This window comes from Haemorhous mexicanus, chromosome 16 (genome assembly GCF_027477595.1).
Source record: "Haemorhous mexicanus isolate bHaeMex1 chromosome 16, bHaeMex1.pri, whole genome shotgun sequence".
Classification (NCBI taxonomy): domain Eukaryota; kingdom Metazoa; phylum Chordata; class Aves; order Passeriformes; family Fringillidae; genus Haemorhous; species Haemorhous mexicanus.
The window spans coordinates 14,885,508-14,896,067 of NC_082356.1; positions in this window are offsets into that span (position 1 = coordinate 14,885,508).

Below are 10,560 nucleotides of genomic sequence, written 5' to 3' on the forward strand. Positions count from 1 at the left end.
CCAGGATGTTTTCTTCTGCATCTCTCCCTTTAAGATGCTGTAAACTAACCAAATTGCTAAGAATACAATTAATAAGATTATCACACTCTCAATGATAAATTTAATCTATGAACTCACATTCCACCCTAACCCTTTAAAGATTTTTCCTAACCAGCTTGTAGTCAAATCCTTTTGCTCTTCTTGTGCTTTATGCTCTATTTGTTTCAACTGATTGATGTCATACTCTACATCTGCAGTTACATTTGGGATGTGAACGCAGCAATGATCAACTCGTCTCTTTAAAAATCCACATACTCCATGCTCCTTCAGGAGTAACAAATCTAAGGCTAATCGATTTTGCAAAGTCATTTTTGTGGTGGCTTGTAATTGTACGTTTAATTCTTTAAATCTTTCCCAGGTGACTCTTGCCAGTCTATCTACCTGACCTGTAAGTTTGTACAGCATCTCTCTACTCTGATAGTTTGCTATAGAACCAAGCAAAGACTCTAGGGCCTACTCAAATTCCACCCTACTAGAGGGTTCTTGCCAAGTGTCATCTGGTCTTTTGTTGTCTAGAACTTCTCGTCTTGCTCTTATCTGCAGAAGTTCATGTTTTCCATTAAATGGGGACTTTTTCTAAATTGGACATAAGGTTGGGAGGCCCAAAGTAATTTCCTTTACTTTCCCATCTACAGGCAGATGTGTTGTCCAGGTACCATCGCTTGTTGCCCATACAAATTGTCCTGGACTTTTAATTGTACTCCTGGTACATCCTACAACTACTTTACAATTCATTGTGCTTGGTTTATGTTTGATCCCTCTGCAAGCACAACCAATCTGTAGGGCTGTTGCCAGGGGTGGCATCTGTTTTATCTCTGCATCATCAGAAGTGCAGTCATACGTTTTATTGCACGCCCACCAACTTACTTTGTCTGCCCACGTTCTGCTACTAGTGGCAGTGTACGTTACTGCTGGATCTGTTTCACTCTCAGAACCTTCTCACTTAATACACCATGGGTTGTTTGCCATATATTGGAATTTTTGAAGTATACTCACAGTCTACGCACTTTCCCAAGACTCTATCTGATCTTTCTGATCCTCGGCCTCACCCTTCCATACCAGAGTGGTTTCTGTAACATTTTCACTTAGAATACAGTCTTTCTGGCTCATAAGTCTCATCCATGTTCCTATTTTCTCCCAAGTTTCCTTGACCACTTTCCTCGACTCGGGTACCTGTTTGCATGCAATTGTTTTGTTTTGTATTTCAGGTAGTTTTGATGTTATGATTCCTCAATATACTGGGTCTCCTGCTGCTTTTGGTATTGGCAGACAGGCACTAATTCTTATGGTGTTTTGTATTTTGGCAAAATTTTTGACTAATCTAATTATTACAATCTCAGCCCGAACTGCATTAGAAATTTTTATCACCTGTGTTTCTGCCTCTCCCTTCATTCTAGAATGAAGAGTGGTTAGTTGATCTTTTTGCATCCCACATCCCAAAGACATTAATGACCATAACATTAGCACAATTACTAATAGCATTCTCAAAGTAATTAAACACATCTTATTTGCAGTCTTGGTTCCACAGTTTACACAGTCTGTGATCCAGGATGGACTTTCTTCACTCGGGTGTAGTGAATCCCGGGGTCCACGCTGGCTGCTTTCACTGCTGTAAAGGTGGTCAGCAGTACCTGATAGGGTCCATTCCACTTTTCTTTCAGAGGTTCTTCGTTCCACTTTTTAATGTACACCTCGTCTCCTAGATGTATGTTATGAACTGGATTCTCAAGAGTTATTGGTCTATTCCACACGAGGATGCTCCAGAGCCAAGCTAAAGTTTTCCAAAGAGACAGAACATAATTATACACTTCCTGCTTTCCTGTAACGTGTACATTAGGGTTAATGTATGAGATTCATATGGTTTCCCATACAATATCTCATACGGACTGACTGACATCCCACTCCTAGGTTTTATCCTAATCCTCAACAGTGCTATTGGCAAAGCCTGGGGCCACTGCAGCTTGGCTTCTTGGTATATTTTACTGATTTGCCTTTTTAGTGTCTGATTCATCATCTCTACCGGTCCACTTGACTGGGGTCTCCATGGTGTATGGAGGTCCCAAGTTATTCCCAGCAATCTACTTACCTCTTTTACTACTGTAGCAATGAAATGGGGCCCCCTATCTGATGATACCCCTAGGGGTACCCCGAACCTGGGAATAATTTCCTGTAGTAACCACTTAACTGTTTTCTTTGTTTGGTTTGTGCGACAGGGAAGGGCTTCTGGCCATCCAGAAAATGTGTCAACCCCTACTAACAGGTATTTGTATCCTCGAGTTCTTGGCAATTCTACAAAATCTACCTGCCAAAAGTCTCCTGGCTCTATTCTTATCCGAATTATTCTTAGCTGTGCCTGTCGCCTAGCCACTGGGTTGTTTTTCAAGCAGATATCACATTTTGACATGACTGATTTTGCCATTGTTAACATCTGTACTGAAATTAAATGCTGCTTTAGCAATTTTACCAATGCCTCTTCACCCCAATGACATTTGTTATGTTTAATTTGTAGAACTTCTCTCATTATCAAGGGGGGTACCACTATTTGTCCTTGTGCAGTTAAATACCATCCTTCTGAATTCTTTTGTGCATTTAGTAAACGTGCCAGTCTCTCATCTTCTACTGAATGTCTTGGTTTTGGAGGCAAATTAAATTGGGATATATTGAGCTTTGAAGGTATCAATGCCATTGTTGTTTGCACCTCTCGAGCAACCTGTTGGGCTGCCCAGTCTGCCTTTCGATTTCCTTCACAGATTTTGGAGTTTCCTGATTGGAGTGCTTTACAGTGTATAATTGCCACCTGCTCTGGTTTTTGTACTGCTTTTGTCAATTGCAGGACTGCATCTTGGTGTTTAATGTGCGTACCTTGAGAAGACAATAATTGTTTTTCTTTCAACAGTGCTACATATACATGCACCACCCCAAAAGCATATTTTGAGTCAGTCCATATATTTACCTTTTTTCCTTCACTTAATTCTAGTGCTCTGGTTAGAGCAACCAGTTCTGCCTTCTGGGCAGATGTATTTGGTGGTAATGTTTTTGCCTCCACTACTGTGCTGACTGTTGTTACTGCATATCCAGTGTATCTGGTTCCGTTTTCCACAAAGCTGCTCCCATCTGTAAATAACTCCCACTCTGGCTGCTCTAGCGGGACGTCTTTCTAGTCTTCTCTTGCTGAATAGGTGTACTCTATTACCTCTACACAGTCGTGTTCCAATGGGCCTTCTTCAGTTGTGGTACCTAGGAACAAAGCTGGATTCAAAAGGTTAGATGTTTTTAATGTGACATCATCCTGCTCAGTCAGGACTACCTGGAATTTTATCATCCGTCTTGGAGATAGCCAATGGCCCCCCTTCTGTTCTAAGACAGTGGTTACCATGTGTGGCACATAGACATCTATGTGTCTTCCCATAATAAGCTCCCTGGCTTCTTGTATCAGCATCACAGTGGCTGCGACCGCCCGCAGACATGGAGGCCACCCCGCACTTATGTTGTCAAGTTGTTTGGAAAAGTAGCCCACCGGCCTTTTCCAGCTTCCCAGACGCTGGGTCAGGACTCCTAGTGCTAGGCGTAGCCTTTCATGTACAAACAGCTGAAAATCTTTAGTCAGATCAGGTAACCCTAATGCTGGAGCAGTCGTCAGTGCTTCCTTTAATTTTAGGAAGGCTTATTTCTGTGGCTTGCCCCAGGTGAATGGCTGCGTCCTCTGAGCTTCGTACAGGGGTTTCGCAATCAGTCCATAGTCCATGATCCACAAGCGACACCATCCTGCCATCCCGAGGAAGACTCGCAGCTCATGTAAGTTCTGGGGCTCTGGAATAGCACAGATAGCTTGGATACGGTTAGTACCTAGTTTTCGTTGCCCTTGTGAAATTTCACATCCCAGGTAGATCACAGTCTGTTGGGCAATTTGTGCCTTTTCTCTGTATACTTTGTAACCTCCCATTCCCAGTGAATTTAAAATCTCAATGGTTATTTTTGTACAGGTTGCTTTTTCTTCTGTAGCTATTAGTATATCATTAACATACTGCAACAATAGGTATTGGTCTCTTGGTACTTGCCCATTTTCGTTCTAAATCTCCAGCTCTTTTGCCGGTTGGTTTCTGGATAGGGTCGGCGAGTTCCTGTCCCTTGTCGTGTCCTGGTGAGCTGGGTCTTTCTTCCGTTCCCTGGGTTTCCCACTCAAAGGCAAACTGTTTCTTACTTTCTTTGTCATGGGGAATGCAGAAAAAGGCATCTTTTAAATCAATTACAGTAAACTATTTATATATCTCTTTTTACGGATGTTAGCAATGTGTAGGGATTTGTTATCACTGGATAAATGTCCTTTGTTATTTTATTTATTGCTCTCAAATCCTGCACTAATCTATATTCACTATCTGGTTCCTTTACTGGAAATATTATGTCCTAACCTATTTTACAAATTCTGTGTCTAGTCAGCTGCTATATTCTCCCAACACCATTGCCCTGGTGACATTTTCCTGCCGTAACTGATTGCCCTGGTTAAATCTGTCTGGGCACTCTCGTTTCCAATGCCCTTCCCGCTTGGAATAAGCACATTGATTTAGGCTTAACCCTTGCATAACTGGTCCTCTACCACGACTACCTCCACCACGTCCCCCGAAACTTGGGTTCCCTTTTCCTTGTACCACTGCCAAAGATTTTGCTGCTGCCCCCCACCACCTTCTCTTTTGCGATTATTATACACCCTCCAGGCCAGCCCCAGGATTCTGAGTTTTCATAACTATTCTTACTACTTTTGCCACCTTACCAGGACCCTCTCTACAAGTTCCAGCTGACCGCCTCTAAATAATCAAATCTGCAGGAAAAAAAAAGGCACTTCTACAAACACTGGCCCCTCCACTCCCTCACCTTGTCACAAGGGAGCAATCACAGTCTGTTCTTGTCTGCCTGTGTCTTTTTCCTCCACCACCAGGGCAAACTCGGACCGGCTTCGGGTGGTTCTGCGGGCCACTGAGGTCGCTGATTCATTACCACCACCATCTTTTTCACCTGCATCCCTCTCCCTCCCTTCTATCACAGCCAGGCTTTGCCCAACTTCGGAGGAAGAGGAATCAGGTGATGATGGGAGAGGAGGACAAAGAGAGAAAGGTGTACTAGATGAGACAGGTTCAAGATCAGGTGAGGAAGGGGCAGGCAGTGGGATAGGGACAGATGAAGCAGGTGGGATGGGGTTAGGTTCTCTTGGTCTTATTAGAGCTACCTGTAAATCAATATCTGCATAATTTTCCCTTCTTAGACTTTCTCTCAACACCAAGTGTTCTAAACAACATTCCTCACAAACCCCGCACTTATCTCTTGTAGATGCTCTAACCACCATTAATCCACATTCATCCCGCCATTCTGGCTTTTCCTGTAAAAAGAAGAACAAATCAACATACAGAACCTTATCCCATTTTCTTTCTTTCTTACAAAACGACATTAACTGTGAAATGGTGCTATGTTGCAGAGTCCCATATTTTGGCCATTTTTCACCATTCTCCAAGACACATTCTGGCCACCATGTATTACAATAATCAATCAACTTAGCTTTACATAATTCTTCCCCAAAATTACCCTGTTTCCAATGTGCTAATAAGCACCCCAAAGGAGAAGTTCGCAGAAGGGAGGCATTGTTGTCCAAAATCCCTTTAAGCTTCTCCATCCAAAAATACACCACAAATGCTGAACCTGCTACGCTTTCGCGATTGTCTTACGGACGGCGCCTAGGCAAGACCACCAGGAATTCCTTAGCCCAACCAAGCGTAGCTTTTGCTGCGTCTTACTGGCAGGCACCCAAACCAAAATCAAAGCACCTTACCTCTCTCCCGGGGACGTTGTGAGCGGCAGAGGCGGTCACGGCCAATGGGTTCCCCGAGAATCCCTTGGTGCCGGCTGGAGCGTGATCGAGTCGCGAACTCGCCCAGCAGCACTCACAGGGTCCCACCTGGGTCGCCAAAAATGTTAGTGTTCAGGAACACATAATCACGAGAAATGATTATCTGCAGGTGCTTTTATTGAAGAGCTCTGGGTGTCAGGGGTACAAACCCAAATCTGACTCTGACAGAGGTTCAAGATGAAGATGTTTTTATATTCTACCGTTATATAACTTCCATGTTAATTATTAAACTTGTATTGTTCTATTGTATACATAGATTTCAGCCAAGCATAGCCCTCCTTAGATTAGGAACACATACCTTATCATGATTCTTCTTATGATTATACAATAATTATATTTAATTACAAAACAATCATCACATCTAACAATTATATCATTTATCATACTATTTATGCGGGTGCAACGCAATGCTTAACATTTCAGAATCTATCTTGACATTTTCTGTGGGAGCTCAGCACGTCACTCCTGATGTCCAGAGCTACCGAGAGAACCCTTGGGGGGCTCGGGAGTCTTGGAATGTTGCCAAAAGCACTTGGTGGCTTGATTTTGATCCATCTAGAGATGTGCCACCAATGTATGAGGAAATGGAACCTGCGAGAATCACTCGAGTGTAAATGGTGAAGGGAAGATATCATTATAGGGTGAATCACAAATGTTGGGGTTTTGGTACAGGGGGGTTGCAGAGACAAGATGGAGGAATCAGGGTGTGCCACCAGGCTCTTCTTTCTTCTTCCTGTCTTCCATCTTCTGCAGTGGTGTTGGCATTTGGGGATTGGTCTGGGATGAGGGTGTAGTTAGTGACGAAGATGATAGGTATTGGGGATAAAAGGTAAATATGATATACGTAGTTTTTGTTATAAAAGATGCGGCCGCCTTGGGGGTGGGCAGAGTGCCTTTGGCTGCCGTGCTGGTCAGATCCTTCGGGCAGAGAAAGGACTTTATAGATAAGAAATAATAAACAATTCTGAAGACCAAAAAAACCTAGCGTCCAGACTCATCTTTTGAAGCCCAGCGTGCAAGAACCATCCTGAGCGTGTGTGGGGGCAGAGGCAGACAGCTGACCCCATAATTTTCCAGGGCCCCACTATCAACACCATGAGGGCCCACGGAACCAGTGAGACCATTGTGACCCTGCAAGTCCCTACAGAACCAAGAGGACTGTTGCGATACTGTGGGGCCTTGAGAAACCTTTGTGACACTTCAGGGCTTCATGGAACCAAAGCTCCAGGGTGACACAGAGGGGCCTCCTGTAATCATCAATGGTCCATTGTGCCACTGTGGAGCCAAAGGAGACCATTGTGACACCAGAACCCCCCATGGCCCAAAGATCCATGGTGATACATTACAGGGCTCATGGAACAGAGGAGTCACGTGACATTGTGGGGCCTGGGGAACCACATTGTGACACTGCAAGGCCTCATGGAATCGTTGGGATCATTGTGTCACTTGGGGCCTTCTGGAACCGAGGGGCCATTGTGACACTGTGGAACCCCATTGAACCAAGGGGCCATTGTTACACTGCAGCTCCCTATGGATCCAAGGCACCATTATGACACCACAAAACCAAGGGAGCACAGAACAGGTCTGGTTGGTTTGGCCTCCTGGGGACCACCTGACTGGTCCTACTGACCATGGCATGTGGAGGGTCTCTTCTCATCTGCTGCTAAACCAGTGGGGCTCCGTGCTTTCCTTCCTATGGAAAAGAACCCTTCTTCTTGGCCAGATGCCCATAGCCAAAATTGGGATGTCACCTCCAACATTGCATGTTGTGTAAGACTGGAGGAGATTGTTGGCTCAAGACGTTCCATGTGTGGAGGAGGAAGGGGCAGGTCCAGCACTGCCCTGCCCTGGAACACCAGCACTGCCCTGCCCTGGAACCCCATCCCCCCAGAGCCTCTATCCCAGCCCAGCAGTGTCTGCCAGTCCCTGGCACAGCACAGGCAATGCTCCACAGACACCTCTGGAGCCCCCAGCCCAGCTCCTGAGTGACCAAATGAGCCCAAGGCCCACCTGGGGGAAGGGCCCAGGAAGACCAAGGGGTATTTAAGGCTGACCATGAGGCAAGCACACATCTTGGCCCTACCTCCTCTTGGCATTTCTGTCTGAACACCACTGAAATCCAGGAGTTGGTAGCTCTGTGTGTGCTTCTTGAACTTTTTTTTTTTGATTTCTCTCTTTCTGTGTCTTCTTCTGATTCTCTCCTCTTGCAAATATTGAGGAACTTAAAACTTAACAGGCTAAAAGTTTGTGAAGTTGAATGGGCCAAGTTATTGCTTTGAGAAGTGTTTTCTGTTGATTGGATATTGTATTAAACATTTTGCCAAAGTTTCTCTGATTTTCTAAAGTTCCCAGTTATTCATTTGAGTGCTTGAGAATCTCTTGATGGTATTTCTCCAGCACATCCAGCTCAGAGTGCACAAATAATTGCAATACTTTTTAAATGTCTCCTTGAGAGAATTGTTTGGGGGATGGGAGTCAGGCCTGGTCTGTCCTGCTTGGCACAGCCCGGGCAGGGCTTTCCCAGCCCCATTCCACACTCCATTTCCCAGCTGGAGCCCCTGGTGCCTCTGAGTTGTGCTGCCCCAGCCCCAGGGACGCTCTCCTTGGCTGCCCATTCCCCCATGGGCTCTGGGCAGGGATGGCCTCAGTGGGGGCTGCTGACATCCTCAGCAACTTGGAGGCTGCTGCTGAATTTCACTGCTCCAGAGGCTTGTTCAGCCTTCAGCTCTTCAGTGCAGGAATTCAGTGTCCCAGGGCTCATTAACATTCAGAACACCTTAACAAGCCATGCCTCTGGGAATCATTTGATTTAAGTTTCCTAATGCTTTGTGGTTAATTCAACAGATTTCAGAAGTGTATTCAAACTGAATAAATTGTATTTAAAAAGAGAGAAACCACTTTTTAGGTCCTGTTTAGTTTTTTTTTTCCTGTCAATTCATTGATATGTGCAATCTCCAGTTGAGACTGAATCCAAGAATGTCCTCATGCAGTTTGAATAGAGATGAAAATCAAGACCCTTCATGGCTGACAATCAATCAGACTCTGTCCCTACCCCGAGCCCACCATTTCCCCCATCCAAGCCCTGGCACTCAGAGCAGCCTTGTGCAAATCTGAGCTCCCTCCAGCCCAGGCTGCACCTGCAGCTTTCATCTCCTTGGCTCCCACTCCCACCTGCTTTCCTTGGAGAAGGAGCTGCCCAAGACACAGAGGGATGTTCATTTATTATCAGCCAACAAAGCCAAGGAAGCCACAGCTCCATCAAATGCAAAAGTCATTCCTCTGCTGGATATTAAGTCCACTTTCCACAGCAGACAGTCTCAGAGCAATGGAAAACACCTCCCGTGCCCAGCACAGATCCCAAGGTCCCCCCAAACCCTCCCTGTCCCAATTCTGCCCAGATTTGCTCTTTTTGCACACTCGAGTCACACACTGAAGTCAGGAGCTCCCTGCATGCCCAGAGGGAGGAAAAGAGAGAAAGGGGATGAAGAGCTCTGCTGTGCAGAGCCAAGGTCCAAGTGCCCCTTCAGTGGCAACCACAACTCATCAGGTTTGTGTCCTTTGGGCCCAGGGACTGGTGACACTCAGAGGCACAGAAAGGTTTCTTGCCAACAAACACAAGTTGAACATGTGAACAGTTTAATAACCATCACAGCTCTTCCCTCAGCTCTCTGGGATGTCCCAGCAGCATCTGACATGTCCCCCATCCCCAAGGGGTTTCCAGACAGGAACAGTTCTAGACAAAGACATAAGAAATGGTAATTCTGTGATAGATATAAAGACATTTAGGATGTTTACTAATGTGGTATTTATTTGAACTTCAGGAAGATAGGCTCCCTGGAGCTCAAAGCAGATAACCACTCAGCTGAGAGGTACTTGGATGACCAGAGAGCATGTGGAGGAGGAAAGCTGGGAGCAATGGGAAGGACATGGATCCAGCTTGTCTAGTGAAGAGATGTCCTTAGGCATGGCCATTTAACCAGAAGAGCTGGAAACACCATCTCTGAAACAGAGAAGGAAGAGGGTGCTGAAATATTACACTGATTATTGGTGACACAAGTCAAGGGGAAGATCAGTATTTCTTCTTCTCCTACCAGTAGAAGAATCCAGTAGATCCAGAAAACTCCTGCTGCTGATGAGAAAACATTGCAGAGAGGCTGACCAGGGCTGGCCATGGCCGGGAACAGGCCCTGAGCCCCGCAGGAGTATGGAGCTGGGCCACAGCCAAACTCAGCCCAGGGCAAAGCTGGGCTCAGCAGCCAGGGCTGCCAAGGGCTGGGGACAGAGGCTGGCGATGACAAATGTCCTGGGCCCACTCCCTGCTCTGTCCATGCCCCCAAGGGCACAGAGCAGCCTCCTCTCTGGGCCCTGTTTTCAATGCCTGGCACAGGCGCTGGCCCTGCCCCACAAGGCCTGGCCTGAGTCCTGCCCCTGCACGCTCAGCCAGGCTGAGATGGACACTGATGGTGTCTGTACCAGGCTCTCTGAGCCCAGCCCAGCTCCCTGCAAGCTCTCCCAGCTGCCCTGAGCTCTGGGCAGCACCAAGGGCCTCTCCCCAGCCCAGCCCAGCCGGCTCTGGCCCCACAGCTCTGCTCAGGCCAGGCTGCTCTGGGCACTGCCCCACGGCC